The 20,000-nt window shown below is 42.5% G+C and overlaps 1 protein-coding gene across 3 annotated transcripts in view; it reads right to left on the bottom strand.

Moving 5' to 3' along the window:
- Positions 1-18,255, bottom strand: part of dlgap3 (discs, large (Drosophila) homolog-associated protein 3) — a 364,153-nt gene extending 345,898 nt beyond the window's left edge. For all 3 annotated transcript variants that reach the window (XM_061882505.1, XM_061882506.1, XM_061882507.1), the window contains exon 1: positions 18,122-18,255. The gene's annotated coding sequence lies outside the window, so the exon portion shown is untranslated. The remainder of the gene's footprint in view (positions 1-18,121) is intronic.
- Between the last annotated feature and the right edge of the window lie 1,745 nt (positions 18,256-20,000).

The raw sequence follows: 20,000 nt of genomic DNA, 5'->3' as shown, positions 1-20,000 counted from the left end.
ACTGAGTGCCAGAATAACGTTATTCAGGAGAAGACTGAGGGCCAGACAAATGTTATCCCTTAAAAGACTGAGGGCCGAACAGATGTTATCCAGGAGAAGACTGAGGGCCAGACAGATGGTATCCAGGAGAAGACTGAGGGCCAGAGAGATGTTATCCAGGAGAAGACTGAGGGCCAGACAGATGTTATCCAGGAGGAGACTGAGGGCCAGACATATGTTATCCAGGAGGAGACTTAGGGCCAGACAAATGTTATCCAGGAGGAGGCTAAGGGCCAGACATGTTATCCAGGAGGAGACTTAGGGCCAGACAAATGTTATCCAGGAGGAGGCTAAGGGCCAGACAAATGTTATCCAGGAGAAGAATGAGGGCCAGACAAACATTATCCAGGAGGAGACTGAGTACCAGAATAACGTTATTCAGGAGAAGACTGAGGGCCAGACAAATGTTATCCCTTAAAAGACTGAGGGCCAGAGAGATGTTATCCAGGAGAAGACTGAGGGCCAGACAGATGGTATCCAGGAGAAGACTGAGGGCCAGACAGATGTTATCCAGGAGAAAACTGGGGGCCAGACAGATGTTATTCAGTAGGAGACTGAGGGCCAGACATATGTTATCCAGGAGGAGACTTAGGGCCAGACAAATGTTATCCAGGAGGAGGCCAAGGGCCAGACACATGTTATCCAGGAGAAGAATGAGGGCCGGACAGACGCTATCCAGGAGGAGACTGAGTACCAGAATAACGTTATTCAGGAGAAGACTGAGGGCCAGACAAATGTTATCCCTTAAAAGACAGAGGGCCAGACAGATGTTATCCAGGAGAAGACTGAGGGCCAGACAGATGGTATCCAGGAGAAGACTGAGGGCCAGACAGATGTTATCCAGGAGAAGACTGAGGGCCAGACAGATGTTATCCAGTAGGAGACTGAGGGCCAGACATATGTTATCCAGGAGGAGACTTAGGGCCAGACAAATGTTATCCAGGAGGAGGCTAAGGGCCAGACAAATGTTATCCAGGATAAGAATGAGGGCCAGACAGACGTTATCCAGGAAGAGACGGAGGGCCAGACAGACGTTATCCAGGAGCAGACGGAGGGCCAGACAAAAGTTATCCAGGAGGAGACTGAGGGCCAGACAAAAGTTATCCAGGAGGAGACTGAGGGTTGCCAGAATGCTGGAGCATTGCAGCAAAGTGTGTCACATAACAAATAGAATCCACACTAGGGTCGTCCTGATGCCAATATTTTGGTACCGGTACCAAAATGTATTTCGATACATTTCGATACTTTTCTAAAAAAAAAGGGGACCACCAAAAATGGCATTGTTGGCTTTATTTTAACAACAAATCTTAGTTTACATGAAACATATGTTTATTATTGCAAGGTAGTCCTTAAATAAAATGTTGAACATACTAGACCACTTGTCTTTTAGTAGCAAGTAAAACAAAGACTCCAAATTATTCTGCTGACGTATGCAGTGACATATTGTGTCATTTATACACCTATTATTTTGTACACATTATGAGGGACAAACTGTAAAAAAAATGTTTATCAATCTGCCTGTTCATTTACTGTTAATATCTGCTTATTTTCTGTTTTAAATGTTCTATCTACACTTCTGTTAAAATGTAATAATCATTTATTCTTCTCTTAATTGATACTTTACATTAGTTTGGGATGATACCACACATTTAGGTATCGATCCGATACCAAGTAGTTACAGGATCATACATTGGTCATAATTTAAGTCATCATATGTCCAGGGACGTATTTACTGACTTTATAAACAAACAAACAAACAAACAAAAAAGATTTTGTGATACTAAAAAATATCGATGTAATCATCGTAATATCGACTAGATACACTCTTGTACTTGGTATTGACGGAGATAGATATCTACATATATCCATATTCAGGAGTTATTTTTTTTCCCTTTAGTCATATTTGAAATAGCTAGTGATCCACCTTGTACTCTTTTTATCTTTTCTTTATCTCATGACTGATGGTACACTGTGGGCTGCCTTGAGCGTGGGATGCAGGAGTAGCAATACTCCTGTTTTCCTAACTCAAGGTAGTCTACAGCTGAAGAAAACAATAGATATGTGGATTCACTCTGAAGGGGGTAAGGGGGTGGGGGGGGGGATTATATTGAGAAAGACAGGACTTACGTGGTGTTGTCAGATCAACTTAGGCGATGCAAATTGAATGTGTTGTTTTATGGGTTGGTCCCTCCAAAGCTTTGGAATAAATTGCAAAATACCTACTCTGTTTCTGGGTTTCATTTAAAATCAGCTTATGTGTCATCAGAAGAACTTGGGATTGACCAGCAACTTAAATTCCCTCGGAGGAAAAGTATTATTACAGTGGATGTCAGGTGTAGATCCACCCATGGCATTTGTTTACATTGTGACGCCGGTGAGCTATTATATACCAACGGGAAGCAATCCACCATTTTCTCAAACACATTACACACACAAGTCAAATCAGCTCTGTTATTTTCCGTTTTTTCGACTGTTTTCCGTACCTTGGAGACATCCTGCCTCGTCGGTGTGTTGTCGGAGGGTGTAACAACACTAACAGGGACGGATTCAAGTTGACTTACGTGGAGTGTGCATCGATTAGCACGGCATGCTAATCGGTGCTATCATGCTATTTAGGCTAGCTGTATGTACGTATTGCATCGTTGTGCTTCATTTGTAGCTATATTTGCATCCAGCCTTTCCCTCCACCCACATTTAATGCCAAACAAACACATACCAATCGACGGATTCAAGTTGCACTAGTGTCAAAAGATGCGAAATTCCCTCGTTTGTTCTGGACATTTTACTGACGATAGCGATGCTACGAAAAAGATGCGTGGATATCCTGCGACACTCGGCAGATGCATTTCTAACGATAAATTCAACGAAATCACAAAGGTGAGTTTTGTTGATGTTATTGACTTATGTGCTAATCAGACAAATTTGGTCACGGCATGAATGCCAGCTAATCAATGCTAACATGCTATTTAGGCTACCTGTATGTACATTTGTAGCTATATTTGCATTCAGCCTTTCCCTCCACCCACATTTAATGCCAAACAAACACTTACCAATCGACAGATTTAAATTGCTCCAGTGGTCAAAAGATGCAATTGTTGGTTAGAAGACGATCGCCGAATAGCTTCAATAGCTTCAGTTTCTTCTTCAATTCCGTTTTCGTGATTTGCCTCCACACTCCAACCATCCGTTTCATCCATCCATCCATCCATCCTTTTCTACCGCTTATTCCCTTTCGGGGTCGCGGGGGGCGCTGGCGCCTATCTCAGCTACAGTCGGGCGGAAGGCGGGGTACACCCTGGACAAGTCGCCACCTCGTCGCAGGGCCCCATCCGTTTCAATACATGCGTAATCTGTTGAATCGTTTAAGCCGCTGAAATCCGAGTCTGAATCCGAGCTAATGTCGCTATATCTTGCTGTTCTATCCGCCATGTTTGTTTGTGTTGCCGTCACTATGTAACGTCACAGGAAAATGGACGGGTGTATTTACAGATAGCGAAAATCAGGCACTTTAAAGCCTTTTTACGGGATATTCCATGATGGGTAAAATTTTGAAAAAACTTCGAAAAATAAAATAAGCCACTGGGATTTCTTTTTTAGTGGTTTTAACCCTTCTGAAATTGTAATAATGTTCCCCTTTAAGTCGCCTCGATTCAACTCTTTGGATCTTTCGTATCCGTGGCGCCATTTCCGAACCTTCCCAGGCAATTTGTGGCGAGGGATTGCTCATTCCTGGTGAAGCTTTTTTAAATCATTAAAAAAGTGGATTTTTGCTGGGTGTGTCCATGATGCAATGTCGGACCTAAACTCCAAACCCTTCTTTGATCAATTCCAAAGATGATGTAAAGTTAAAAAGCTTTTAGGATACAGGGAGAAGCAGGTTAGCATGAAAGGAAGGTTTTAGACGGGATACAAATAAGTAATTAAAGCTGCAAGCAGCGATGGACGGGACCGCTTTGGCTGCTGCCGCCCCCCCCCCAACCCAAGCGTTAGCTAGCCGGCAGCCATCTTAACAAATATTTCACATTAGGGCGAAGCACAACTTTTAATATTACAAACCCCTTTTCCACATGAGTTAGAAAATTGTGTTAGATGTAAATATAAACGGAATACAATGATTTGCAAATCCTTTTCAACCCATATTCAGTTGAATGCACTACAAAGACAAGATATTTGATGTTCAAACTCATAAACTTTAGGTTTTTTTTGCAAATAATAATTAGCTTAAAATTTCATGGCTGCAACACGTGCCAAAGTAGTTGGGAAAGGGCATGTTCACCACTGTGTTACATCACCTTTTCTTTTAACAACACTCAATAAACGTTTGGGAACTGAGGAAACTGATTGTTGAAGCTTTGAAAGTGGAATTCTTTCACATTCTTGTTTTTTGTAGAGCTTCAGTCATTCAACAGTCCGGGGTCTCTGCTGTCGTATTTTACGCTTCATAATACGCCACACAATTTCGATGGGAGACAAGTCTGGACTGCAGGCGGGCCAGGAAAGTACCCGCTATTTTTTACCCAGAGCAATGCTGTTGTAACACGTGGCTTGGCATTGTCTTGCTGAAATAAGCAGGGGCGTCCATGATAACGTTGCTTGGATGACAACATATGTTGCTACAAAACCTGTATGGACCTTTCAGCATTAAAGGGGAACATTATCACAATTTCAAAAGGGTTAAAAACAATAAAAATCAGTTCCCAGTGGCTTGTTGTATTTTTTGAAGTTTTTTTCAAAATTTTACCGGTCTCGTAATATCCCTAAATAAAGCTTTAAAGTGCCTTATTTTCGGCTCTCTGCGAAGACACTGGCCATTTCCCTGTGACGTCACACAGTGCTGCCAATGTAAACAAACAATGGGAATACCATAGCAAGATATAGTGACATTAGCTTGGATTCAAACTCGGATTTCAGCAACTTAAGCGATTCAACAGATTATGCATGTTTTGAAACAGATGGTTGGAGTATGAAAATATTGAAGAAGAAACTGAAGCTATTGAGTGAATAGCTATTAAAGCTATTCATAGCCATTGCATGGCCGAATAGCTGCATTAGCATCGCCAATAAAATGTGCGGACCAAACGATCAGAACTTTCGCATCTTGTGACACTGGAGCAACTTAAATCCGTCGATTAGTAAGTGTTTTTTTCGCATTAAATGCGGGTGGAAGGAAACGTAATATAGTTGCAAATGCATCTGCAGGTTATCCATACATCTGTGTGCCATGTCTGCTTTAGCACCGCCGGTAAATAGCATGTTGGTATCGATTAGCGTAGCATGTTAGCATCGATTAGCTTGGCAGTCAATATCAACAAAAATCACCTTTGTGATTTTGTTGAATTTATCGGTACAAATGCATCTGCAGGTTAGCCATACATCTCTGTGCCATGTCTGTCATCGCCGGTAAAATGTGGAGACACTTTAGTACATTCAATGGGGGTCTGGCGGCAGACACTTTCGCATCTTCGGGCCAGTGGTGCAACTTGAATCCCTCCCTGTTAGTGTTGTTACATCCTCCGACAACACACCGACGAGACATGATGTTTCCAAGGTTCCAAAAAATAGTCGAAAAAACGGAAAATACCAGAGCTGAGATCCAATGTTTACAATGTGTTGAAAATGAAAATGGCGGCTGTATTACCTCGGCGACGTCACATTCTGACGTCATCATCTCCGGAGCGATAAACAAAAAGGCGTTTAATTCGCCAAAATTCACCCATTTAGAGTTCGGAAATCGGTTAAAATAATATATGGTCTTTTTTCTGCACCATCAAGGTATATATTGACGCTTACATAGGTCTGCTGATAATGTTCCCCTTTAGGAAGCAGCAGAAAAAACAGCTTCCAGGTTGAAAACGTCGCCGCCTATTTTCTGACGGGGGAAGCGAAGACGAAGCCGTTTTGATTAAGAGACGGAAGATGTTTGAAAGGCTTCCAGCGGATGGTGTTTGTTTTCATGAGTGAGGTTCAGCCTTAATTAGACAATTACGGCCGATTGTTTTATCCTAATGCGCTGTTTGGAGAGCGTGAGCCAAACTATGATGGAATGAAACGTAACGCCGCACACCAGAAGGCAGCCCCGCCACTATAAAAGACAGCAAACTATAACCGTGACTTTTATTGTGAAGCATGAAATAAATCCCCGCAGGTTGATGTCTGTTTCGATGGGGATTGCAATGCCCGCAAATGAAATGAACAAAACCAGTTTTACCATTTTCAAAGTACTCGGTGCAACACGCCCCTCAAAATATGCCAAGTTCTAAGTTAATGTTGCCGCGGCAACCCATGCAGATCCGATCCGGCCACAAATTGCAAATGACTGACAGCCGAGCCCCAGCGTGTGATTTGAGTAAACAAATAGAAATGCAAAAGACCTCAGAGGCCGGACTGGTAACATGGACGATTTAAGACCCGGAGTCCTGGGTGGTATCGGTGCGATACTAACAACAAAAACACCCAGCAGGTGCAAAGACATTGAAACAACGTTGAGAAATAGTTGAATTAGGTGCTGACTTAAACATACTGTAACATTGAAACAACATGCTTGTTCATGACCTTTATTCAATGTTGGGTTCTGATATTGATTTGACCTTTGAATTTTGGTCATTTTCCCAACCATTATTCTACAACACAAATACAACGTTGAAACAACTTACTTTTTGACTACGTTAAATCAATGTTAGGTTGTGACGTTGATTTGACCTTTGAAATGTTGTCATTTCTCAACCAATATTCGACTACACATACAATGTTGAAACATTATTTTTGACGACGTTTAATCAATGTTGGGTTCTGACGTTGATTTGACCATTGAAATGTGGTCATTTCCCAACCCTTATTCTACAACACAAATACAACGTTGGAACAACATGCTTCCTGACAACTTTTTGTCAATATCAGGAAGGGACGTTGATTCGACCATTGAATTTTGGTAATTTCCCAACCAATATTCTACAACACAAACACAACAAACATTCTTTTTGATGACGTTTAGTCAACGTTGGGTTCTGCCGTTGATTTGACCATTGAAATTGGGTCATTTCCCAACCAATATTGTACAATACAAATACAATGTTGAAACAACATGCTTTTTGACAACTTTCATTCAATATTAGGTTGTGATGTTGATTAGACCATTGGAATTTGTTAATTTTCCAACCAATATTCAACATCACAAATACAACGTGGAAACAACATGCTTTTTGACAACTTTCATTCAATATTGGTTGTGACGTTGATTTGACCATTGAAATGTGGTCATTTTCCCAAGCAACATTCTCCATCACCAATATAACGTTGCAACAACATACTTTTTGACTATTTTCAATCAATGTTAGGTTGTGATATTGATTTGACCAATGTGGTCGTTTCCCGACCAATATTCTACAACATTGAAACATCATGCTTTTTGACAACGTTTATTCAATGTTGGGTTCCAACGTTGATTTGACCATTGAAATGTGGTCGTTTTCCAACCAATATTCTACAAAACATAACGTTGAAACAACATGCTTTTTGACAACGTTTAGTCAATGTTAGCTTGTGACGTTGATTTGACCATTGAAATTTGGCCCTTTTCCCAACCAATATTCTACAACACAAATATAACGTTGCAACAACATACTTTTTGACTATTTTCAATCAATGTTAGGTTGTGATGTTGATTTGACCAATGAAATTTGGTTGTTTCCCAACCAATATTCTACAACATTGAAACATCATGCTTTTTGACAACGTTCATTCAATGCTGGGTTCCGACGTTGATTTGACCATTGAAATGTGGTCGTTTTCCAACCAATATTCTACAACACATAACGTTGAAACAACATGCTTTTTGACGACGTTTAATCAATGTTAGGTTGTGACGTTGATTTGACCATTGAAATTCGGTCATTTTCCCAACAAATATTCTACATCACAAATACAACATGGAAACAACATGCTTTTTGACAACTTTCATTCAATGTTAGGTTGTGATGTTGATTTGACCATTGAAATGTGGTCGTTTTCCAACAAATATTCTACAACACATAATGTTGAAACAACATGCTTTTTGACGACGTTTAATCAATGTTAGGTTGTGACGTTGATTTGACCATTGAAATTCGGTCATTTTCCCAACAAATATTCTACAACATTGAAACAACATGCTTTTTGACAACTTTCATTCAATGTTAGGTTGTGATGTTGATTTGACCATTGAAATGTGGTCGTTTTCCATCAAATATTCTACAAAACATAACGTTGAAACAACATGCTTTTTGTCGACTTTTAGTCAATGTTAGGTTGTGACGTAGATTTGACCATTGAATTTTGGTAATTTTCCCAACCAATATTCTACAACACAAATATAACGTTGAAACAACATACTTTTTGACTACGTTCAATCAATATCAGGTTGTGACATTGATTTGACCATTGAAATTTGGTAATTTTCCCAACCAATACCCTACAACACAAATATAACGTTGAAACAACATGCTTTTTGACAACGTTAAATCAATGTTAGGTTGTGACGTTGATTTGACCTTTGAAATTCGGTCATTTTCCCAATTAATATTCTACAACACAAATATAACGTTGAAACATCATACTTTTTGACTACGTTCAATCAATGTCAGCTTGTGGCGTTGATTTGACCATTGAAATTTGGTGATTTTCCAACCAATATCGTACAATACAAATACAACGTTGAAACAACATGCTTTTTGACAACTTTCATTCAATATTAGGTTGTGACGTTGATTTGACCATTGAAATGTGGTCATTTTCCCAACCAACATTCTCCAACACAAATACGTTGAAACAACATACTTTTTGACTATTTTCATTCAATGTTAGGTTGTGATGTTGATTTGACCATAGAAATTTGGTCGTTTATCAAACAATATTCTACAACATTGAAACATCTTGCTTTTTGATAACGTTTATTCAATGTTGGGTTCCGACGTTTTTTTGACCGTTGAAATTAGGTCGTTTTCCAACAAATATTCTACAAAACCTAACGTTGAAACAACATGATTTTTGTCGACGTTTAATCAATTTTAGATTGTGACGTTGATTTGACCATTGAAATTTGGTCTTTTTGCCAACCAATATTCTACAACACAAATATAACGTTGAAACAACATACTTTTTGACTACGTTCCATCAATGTCAGGTTGTGACGTTGATTTGACCATTGAAATTTGGTCGTTTGCCCACCAATATTCTACAATATTGAAACAACATGCTTTTTGACAATGTTTAATCAATGTTGGGTTCCGACGTTGATTTGACCGTTGAAATGTGGTCGTTTTCCAACAAAAATTCTACAAAACATAACGTTGAAACAACATGCTTTTTGTCGACTTTTAGTCAATGTTAGGTTGTGACGTAGATTTGACCATTGAAATTTGGTCATTTTCCCAACCAATATTCTACAACACAAATATAACGTTGAAACAACATACTTTTTGACTACGTTCAATCAATATCAGGTTGTGACATTGATTTGACCATTGAAATTTGGTCATTTTCCCAACCAATACTCTACAACACAAATATAACGTTGAAACAACATGCTTTTTGACAACGTTAAATCAATGTTAGGTTGTGACGTTGATTTGACCTTTGAAATTTGGTGATTTTCCAACCAATATCGTACAATACAAATACAACGTCGAAACAACATGCTTTTTGACAACTTTCATTCAATATTAGGTTGTGACGTTGATTTGACCATTGAAATGTGATCATTTTCCCAACCAACATTCTCCAACACAAATACGTTGAAACAACATACTTTTTAACTATTTTCATTCAATGTTAGGCTGTGATGTTGATTTGACCATAGAAATTTGGTCGTTTATCAAACAATATTCTACAACATTGAAACATCATGCTTTTTGACAACTTTTATTCAATGTTGGGTTCCGACGTTGATTTGACCATTGAAATGTGGTCGTTTTCCAACCAATATTCTACAAAACCTAACGTTGAAACAACATGCTTTTTGACGACGTTTAACCAATGTTAGGTTGTGACGTTGATTTGACCATTGAAATTTGGTCTTTTTGCCAACCAATATTCTACAACACAAATATAACGTTGAAACAACATACTTTTTGACTACGTTCCATCAATGTCAGGTTGTGACGTTGATTTGACCATTGAAATTCGTTCATTTGCCAACCAATATTCTACAATATTGAAACAACATGCTTTTTGACAATGTTTAATCAATGTTGGGTTATGACCTTGATTTGACCGTTGAAATTTGGTCACTTGCCAACCAATATTCTACAACACAAATACAATGTTGAAACAACATGCTTTCTGACAACGTTTTTTCAACATCAGGTTGTGACGTTGATTTGACCATTGAAATTTGGTCATTTTCCAACAGGTATTCAACGTTGAAACGGTATTCACGTTGAAACAACATTCTTTTTGGCGACGTTTAATCGATGTCGGGTTCTGACGTTGATTTGATATTGAAATTGGTCATTTTCTGACCGATATTCTACAAAACGAATCCAACTACATACAGTTCATTTATTACTATATATATTATATAATAGTATTTGTGGTCGTGATTTATTTTGGATGCGTTAATAACAAAGCAAAATTTAAAAAAGGGGAAAAAAATGTACATTACAGTAAAGTACAGAAATAGAACAAATATTTCACAAATTAAATTGAAAACATTTTAAAAAGATACATAATGGTATTTCCATATCCAAAAAAGAGTGAATCTTACTAAATCCCACCCTTTCTTTTTAAATCAAAATACTACCTTTCTTGTCATCATTATTATTTTTATACACAATGGTAAAATTACAGTTCTTATTACAGTATATTATCAATAATATTCTACCCACTTTACTCTTCTTTGGCACACAAATACAGTACATACATATATACACATACATACATACATACATACACAAAGTCTTCGGGTTGTGCGTATATTTTGAATTTTAAGATTGAAATTACCCCTTAAATGATTAACATTCCCAGGCGGTGGATTGTTTTGGGTTTTTTTTTTGCTTTAATAGTGATTTGTGCTGTTTGTAGTTCCACTAGATCTTGAAATGTCACTAGTTGTGAGTGTAAGAAAAGTGTACATGTGTGATCCATACAGTACATCCTGCACTATCAATTAAGCATTTATGCATTCCAACTGAAGTATATGGAGAGAGTGGCCTGAATAACAACATAGTCAGGCTCACACAGCAGGAAAAAAAACGGAGAACAAAGTAAAATGGTGTTTCAAACCACAGCAAAAGTAAGTAAGTAAGATAATAAAAACATTTAAATAATGAATGAATAAGAACTATTAGAATCCAATTCAGGTACATGAATACTTACAATTCATTACTTTTTTACAAAGTGTTCCTCTGAATAAACATTATTTTAAATGATTAAACAACATTTTAATGTGAGAATCTAAATGAGAACAGAAAGATCTTGTATCGGTGCTATCGATATTTCGGTATCGATCCGCACATTTCCAGTATCGGCTTGCATCTAAAATGTCCGATACAAGCAGTCCTGGAGCGTGTTTCCACCAAAATATCCTCCAATAAGCACGCGAGGTTGGCGTCATTCACGAAAGGTCAACACGTAAGAAACAGGCTGCGAGGCGCCCGCAGCTACGTGACGCTAAGCAAACCAGAGCACGTATGCTATGTGATGAGTGTTCTTCATTGAAAAAACATTGTAGTGTGTCAGACAGTATCCAGTAACAAACGTGTCCGCATCTGTCATTCAATGTGGCCGGCCGGGCCAACCTTAAATGATGTGGCCAACCTTAAATGACTCGTCCGCGCCAACCTTAAATGATGTGGCCAACCTTAATACAAGTAGAATCCAAAATATATGGCTTTGCCGCTTTGGATAACGTGTTCGCGCCAACCTTAGATGATGTGGCCAACCTTAATACAAGTAGAATCCAAATAATGTGGCCTTACTGCTTTGGATGACGTGTTCGCAGCCAACCTTTGATGACGTGTCCGCGCCAACCTTAAATGATGTGGCCATCCTTAATACAAGTAGAATCCAAAATATATGGCTTTGCCGCTTTGGATAACGTGTTCGCGCCAACCTTAGATGACGTGTCCGCGCCAACCTTAGATGATGTGTCCGCGCCAACCTTAAATGATGTGGCCAACCTTAATACAAGTAGAATCCAAAATAAAGTGCTTTGCCGCTTTGGATAACGTGTTCGCAGCCAACCTATGATGATGTGTCCGCCGCCAACCTTAGATGACGTGTCTGCGCCAACCTTAAATGATGCGTCCGCGCCAACCTTAAATGATGTGGCCAACCTTAAATGACGCGTCCGCGCCAACCTTAAATGATGTGCCAACCTTAATACAAGTAGAATCCAAAATATATGGCTTTGCCGCTTTGGATAACGTGTTCGCGCCAACCTTAGAAATGTGGCCAACCTTAATACAAGTAGAATCCAAATAATGTGGCCTTACTGCTTTGGATGACGTGTTCGCGCCAACCTTTGATGACGTGTCCGCGCCAACCTTAAATGATGTGGCCATCCTTAATACAAGTAGAATCCAAAATATATGGCTTTGCTGCTTTGGATGACGTGTTCGCGCCAACCTTTGATGACGTGTCCGCGCCAACCTTAAATGATGTGGCCAACCTTAATACAAGTAGAATCCAAAATATATGGCTTTGCCGCTTTGGATAACGTGTTCGCGGCCAACCTTAGATGACGTGTCCGCGCCAACCTTAGATGACGTGTCCGCGCCAACCATAAATGATGTGGCCAACCTTATACAAGTAGAATCCAAAATATATGGCTTTGCCGCTTTGGATAACGTGTTCGCGCCAACCTATGATGATGTGTCCGCGCCAACCTTAGATGACGTGTCTGCGCCAACCTTAAATGGCGCGTCCGCGCCAACCTTAAATGATGTGACCAACCTTAGTACAAGTAGAATCCAAATAATGTGGCCTTGCTGCTTTGGATGACGTGTTCGCAGCCAACCTTAGATGACGTGTCGCGCCAACCTTAAATGATGTGGCCAACCTTAATACAATTATAATCCAAATATAATGGCCTTGCCGCGTTAAATGACGTGTCTGCGCCAACCTTAAATGACGCGTCCGCGCCAACCTTAAACGATGTGGCCAACCTTAATACAATTATAATCCAAATATAATGGCCTTTGCCGCCTTAAATGACCCGTCCGCGCCAACCTTAAATGATGTGGCCAACCTTAATACAATTATAATCCAAATAATATGGCCTTGCCGCATTAAATGACGTGTCCGCGGCCAACCTTAAACGATGTGGCCAACCTAATACAATTACAATCCAAATAAAATTGCCTTGCCGTGTGCGTGCCAACCTTAAGACATGTCAGCGCCAACCTTAAATGATGGGGCTGGAGCCAACCTTAATAAAAGTATAACCCATATAAAGTGCCTTGCCGCCTTAGATGACGTGTCCGCGCCAAGCTTAAATGTTGTGGCCGGCCAACCTTAAAAATGTGGCCAAAAACGTGTCTGCGCCAACCTTAAACAATGTGGCAAAACACGTGTCCGTGACAACCTTAACTGTTGTGGCCGGGCCAATCTCATACAAAGTGGCCTAAAAACGTGTCCCTGCCAACCTTAAAGGATGTGGTCGGCCAGCCTTAAATGATGTGGCCAAAACGTGTCTGCGCTAACCTTAAAATGATGTGTCCGAGCCGACCTTAAACAATGTGGCAAAAAAAACGTCTGTGACAACTTTAACTGATGTGGGCGGGCCAAACTTAAACAAAGTGGCCTAAAACGTGCCTGCGCCAACCTTAATTGATGTGGCCGCACAACCTTGATTGATGTGGCCAAAAACGTGTGCGCGTCAATCTTAAATGTAGTGGCCTGGCCAACCTTAAATGACTAGCCCAAAAACATGTCCGCGCCAACATTAAACTAATGTGGCCGGGCCAACCTTAAACAAAGTGGCCAAAAACGTGTCTGCGTCAACCTTAAATGAATTGGCCAAAAATGTGTCCGCGCCATACCTAAAATGAAGTGGCTGGGCTAACCTTAAACAAGTGGCCAAAAATGTGGCTGGGCACGCCTTAAATGAAGTGGACAAAAAAAATGTTTGTGCAACCTTAAATGAAGTGGCCAAAAACCTGTCTGTGCCAAGCTTAAATGATCAACTTAAACAATGTGGCCAAAATGTGGCTGGGCCACTTTAAATGATTGGCCGGGCCATTTTAAATGACTAGGCCAAAAATATGTACGCACCAACCTTAAACAAAGTGGGCAAAAAACGTGTCTTGCCAACCTTAAATGATGTGGCCAAAACGTGTCCGTGCCAACCTTAAATGAAGTGGTCAAAAACGTGTGTGCGCCAATCTTAAATGATCAACCTTGAACAAAGTGACCAAAATTGTGGCTGGGCCACCTTAAATGATGTGGCCGGGCCAAATTTAAATGACTAGGCCAAAAACATGTCCACAGCCAACCTTAAACGTTGTGGCCGAGCCAACCTTAAACATTTTGACCAAAGACGTGTCTGGCCAACATTAAATGATGTGGCCAAAACCGTGTCCATACCAACCTTAAATGAAGTGGTCAAAAACCTTTCTGCGCCAACCTTTAATGAAGTGGCCAAAAACGTGTCTGGTCAGCCTTAAATGAACTGACCAAAAACGTGTCCGCGCCAACCTTAAATGAGTGGTCAAAAACCTTTCTGCGCCAACCTTTAATGATGTGGCCAAAAACGTGTCTCCGCCAACCTTAAATGATGTGGGCGGGCCAACCTTAAATGACTGGGCCAATGTTAAATGACTGAGTCAACCTTAAATGACTGAGTGAACTTAAATGACTGGGCCAAAAACATGTCTGCGCCAACCTTAAACAAAATAGCCCAAAAAGTGTCTGGGCCAACCTTAAATGATGTGGCCGGGCCAACCTTAAATTACAAGGCCAAAAACATGTCCGCGCCAACCTTAAACTGACGTGGGTGGGCCAACCTTAAACAAAGTGGCCAAAAACCTGTCTGCGCCAACCTTAAATGAAGTGGCCAAAAACCTGTTGCGCCAACCTTAAATGAATTGGCCAAAAACCTGTCCGCGCCAACCTTAACAATGTGGCCAAAAAGTGGCTGGGCCAAATTAAATGATGTGGCCGGGCCAACTTTAAACGTAGTGGCCAAAAACGTGTCTGGGTCAACCTTAAATGTTGTGGCCAAAAACCTGTCTGCACCAACCTTAAATGATCAATCTTAAACAAAGTGGCTAAAAAGTGACTGGGCCACTTTAAATGTCGTGGCCAAAGACATGTCCGTGCCAACCTTAAATGAAGTGGTCAAAAACCTGTCTGCGCCAACCTTAAACAATGTGGCCAAAAATGTGGCTGGGCCAACTTAAATGATGTGGCCGTGCCAACTTTAAATGACTAGGCCAAAAACGTGTCCACGCCAACCTTAAACGTTGTGGCTGGGCCATCCTCAAACGTTGTGGCCAAAATTGTGTCTGGCCAACCTTCGATGACGTGGCCAAAATCCTGTCTGGGCCAACCTTAAATGCAGTGGCTAAAAACGTGTCTGCGCCAACCTTAAATGATCAACCTTAAACAAAGTGGCCAAAAATGTGGCTGGGTCAACCTTAAATGAAGTGGCCAAAAACCTGTATGTGCCAACCTTAAATGATGTGGCCAAAAACTTGTCTGTGCCAACCTTAAACAAAATGGCCAAAAATGTGGCTGGGCCAATTTAAATGAAGTGGCCGTACCAAATTTAAACGACTAGGCCAAAAACATGTCCACGCCAACCTAAATGTTGTGGCCGAGCCAACCTTAAACGTAGTGGCCAAAAACGTGTCTGGGCCAACCTTAAATGTTGTGGCCAAAAACCTGTCTGCGCCAACCTTAAATGATCAATCTTAAACAAGGTGGCCAAAAAGTGACTGGGCCACATTAAATGTCGTGGCCAAAGACGTGTCCGTGCCAACCTTAAATGAAGTGGTCAAAAACCTGTCCGCGCCAAACTGAAATGAAGTGGCCAAAAACCTGTCTGCGCCAACCTTAAACAATGTGGCTGGGCCATTTTTAAATGATGTGGCCGTGCCAACTTTAAATGACTAGGCCAAAAACGTGTCCACGCCAACCTTAAACGTTGTGGCTGGGCCAACCTAAACGTTGTGGCCAAAATTGTGTCTGGGCCAACCTTCGATGATGTGAGCCAAAATCCTGTCCCGGGCCAACCTTAAATGATGTGGCCAAAAACATGTCTGCGCCAACCTTAAATGATCAACCTTAAACAAAGTTGCCAAAAATGTGGCTTGTTCACCTTAAATGTCGTGGCTGGGTCAAGTTTAAATGAAGTGGCCAAAACGTGTCCGCGCCAACCTTAAATGATCAATCTTAAACAAAGTGGCCAAAAATGTGGCTGGGCCAGCCTTAAATGTTGTGGCCGAGTCAACCTTAAATGAAGTGTCCAAAAACCTGTCTGCGCCAACCTTAAACAATGTGGCCAAAAATGTGGTTGGGCCATTTTAAATGATGTGGTCGGGCCAACTTTAAACGACTAGGCGAAAAACATGTCCACGCCAACCTAAATGTTGTGGCTGAGCCAATCTTAAACGTAGTGGCCAAAAACGTGTCTGGGTCAACCTTAAATGATCAATCTTAAACAAAGTGGCCAAAAATGTGGCTGGGCCAGCCTTAAATGATGTGGCCGAGTCAACCTTAAATGAAGTGTCCAAAAACCTGTCTGCGCCAACCTTAAACAATTTGGCCAAAAATGTGGCTGGGCCAATTTAAATGATGTGGTCGGGTCAACTTGAAACGACTAGGCCAAAAACATGTCCACGCCAACCTAAATGTTGTGGCTGAGCCAATCTTAAACGTAGTGGCCAAAAACGTGTCTGGGTCAACCTTAAATGAACTGGCCAAAATTATGTCTGCACCAATCTTAAATGATCAATCTTAAACAAAGTGGCCTAAAATGTGGCTGGGCCACCTCAAATGATGTGACCGGGCCAACTTTAAATGACTAGGCCAAAACATGTCTGTGCCAACCTTAAATGAAATGGCCAAAAACGTGTCCGCGCCAATCTTAAATGATCAACCTTAAACAATGTGGCCAAAAATTTGGCTGGGCCACCTTAAATGTGTGGCCAAGCCAACCTTAAATAATGTTGCCAGAAACGTGACTCTGTGCCACCCAACCGTAAACGTCGTGCCAAAACTGTGTCCACGCCAAACTTAATTAAACAATGTGGCTGAGGCCACTTTAAATCACTTGGCTGGGCCACTTTAAATGACTGGCTGGGCCAGCAGTTTAACACAAACAAAGCTTTACTAATGATGACTGCATTGTTTATTCACGGCTTATAAGTGGCGGGCCGCGCCAAGTCAGCATCCAGATCCCGATCCTGCACACCCAAGGTGAGGCCGCCTTGAACCACGGTCCTCCTCAATCACCACACCACTCCGTCACACGCCCACCTGGCACACCTGACACCTTCCAGGCGGGGACCTGGCGCGTGATTGAGGGTGTCATCAACGGCAGGCAAGATGGCGAAGGCGTGTACCCTCAGCAGCCACCAATCATCATCAGGCACGCACGCCTCAAACATCAAGGTGCCGCCTGACTCCGCCCACTCAAGCCCCTGCACAATTAGGAAGTGACGTGGAAGCAGAAGGTTCTCATGTCATCTGCTGGAGACTGCTATGATCTGCTGTGATGCGTCACATAGTCCTCGCTTCATTTCTCGCAACGCACACGCGCAGGTAGTCCGCGGGGTGAGGACGCTCACGTGACCGTGGATCATCTCCACAGTGCAATGCAGTGCAAGTGATGATGATGATGAGATAGCTCCGCCTCTCACTCCGGACGCTCACGCGGGAGCGCGAGCCGCGTGCACGAGCAGCACGCCTTCACGGTCAGCGAGCACGCACGCACGCACGGGTGCAAGTCTCCCGCGTGCGCGTCACAGGTCATCCGCAACTTGTGCGTCTCACTCCGCCCGAGTTGACACGGCGGCCACGTGCACGCTCTCACCTCATCATCATCATCTTCATCATCATCATCATCATCATCATCATCATCATCATCATCATCATCTGCTTCTACCTGGCGGCTGACGACGTGATGGCGTGGAGTCCCAACCTCCTCGTGCTGCTCTTCCACAGCTTCCACACCACTGACAGCAACGATGCACACGGCAGCCCTGCTTCACTCTCTCTCTCTCTCTCTCTCTCTCTCTCTCTCTCGCTCTCTCTCCTTGCTCTCTCTCCTCTTGCTCCCTCTTTCTCACTCACCTCTCTCTCTCTCTTATTCTCTCTCACGTCTCTCTCTCTCTGTGTCGCTCTTCTCTTTCTGTAGATCTCTCTCCTCTTGCTCTCTCTTCTCACACACCTCTCTCTCTTTATTCTCTCTCTCTCTCACTCTCTCCTCTTGCTCTCTTTTTCTCACACCCCTCTCTCTCTCTTTCTCTCTTGTTCTTACTCTCTCTTTCTTGTACCTCTGTCTCTCTCTTGCTTGCTCTCGCTCTCTCTACCCCTCGCTCTCTCATTCTCTCTCTTCTTTAGCTCTCTCCCACCCATCTCTCTCTCAACCCCCTCTCTCACTCTCTCTTGTTACTCTCTCTTTCTTGCTCTCCACACTTTCACCCTCTCCCTCTCTCTTTTACTCCACTCTCTCACCCCCCCCTCTCTCTTTCACCCTCTCTCTCTCTCACCTCCCCTCTCGCTCTCTCTCATACCCCCCTCTCTCTCTCTCTCACCCACCCTCTCTCACCCACCCACCCACCCTCTTCTCTCTCTCTCTCTCCTCTTGCTCTCTCTTTCTCATACCCCCTCTCTCTCTTTCTCTCTCTCCTCTTGCTCTCTCTTTCCAAACTTCCCTCTCTCTCTCTTTCTTTCTCTCTATATGCTTTAACTCTCCCCCACCCATCTATCTCACTCCCCTCTCTCTCTCTCTCTCTCTCGCTCTCTCTCACCCTCATTCTCTCTCTCTCTCAACCCCCTCTCTCACTCTCTCTGTCTCCCGCTCCCTCTCTCTCACACTCTCACCCTGCCTCTCTCTCTCTCTTTCACCCACTCTCTCACCCCCGCTCTCTCTCTTTCACCGTCTCTCTCTCATCCTCTCTCTCTCGCTGTCTCTCTCACTCTCACCCACCTACTCCCTTTCTCTCTCTCTTTTCTTGCTCTCTCTTTCTCAAGCCCCCTCTCTCTCTAGCTCTCTCTCGTTCTCGCTTTCTCATTATCTCTCTCTCTCTCTCTCTCTTTTCTTGCTATCTCTTTCTCATGCCCCCTCTCTCTCTAGCTCTCTCTCGTTCTCGCTTTCTCATTATCTCTCTCTATCTCTCTCTTTCTCTATCTCTTGCTCACTCTCTCACCCCCTCCCCCACTCTCTCTATCTCACGCTCCTTCTCTCACTCTCACTCCTCATTCTCTGTCTCTCTTCACTCTCTCTCTCTCACCCCTCTCTCTCTCTCTCTCTTTCACATCTTCTCTCTCTCTTTCTCTCTATCTCTCTCTCTCACCCACCCTCATTCTCTCATTCTCTCTCTCTCTCACCTCCCCTCCTCTCTCTGTCTCTCACCTCCACTCTCTCTCTTTCACCCTCTGTCCCCCATCCTCTCCCCCCTCTCATTCTCACTCTCACCCACCCACCTTCTCTCTCTCTCTGCTCTATCTCTCTTTCTCACCCTCATTCTCTCTCTGTCTCACCCCCCTTTCTCTCTCTTTCTCACCCTCATTCTCTCTCTGTCTCACCCCTCTTCGCTGTCTCTCATCCCCCCGCCCCCCCCACTGTCTCATCTCACTCTCACCCTCATTCTCTATCTCTCTCTATCTCTAATCCCTCTCTTTCTCTCTATCTCTCACTCACGACACAATGTTAACTGTGGGAGTGTCACGGCCCATTGATGCGTGCGTTGCGCGGAGTGCGCCGGGCGCGTGTCAGTCAGCTGCAGCAAGCAGCTGCAATCGTAGCACCGACCAGCAGG

This window comes from Nerophis ophidion, linkage group LG21, assembly GCF_033978795.1.
Source record: "Nerophis ophidion isolate RoL-2023_Sa linkage group LG21, RoL_Noph_v1.0, whole genome shotgun sequence".
Taxonomy (NCBI): Eukaryota; Metazoa; Chordata; class Actinopteri; order Syngnathiformes; family Syngnathidae; genus Nerophis; species Nerophis ophidion.
Note: the sequence above shows the minus strand (reverse complement) of the source record. Positions and strands in the feature narration are given on the sequence as shown.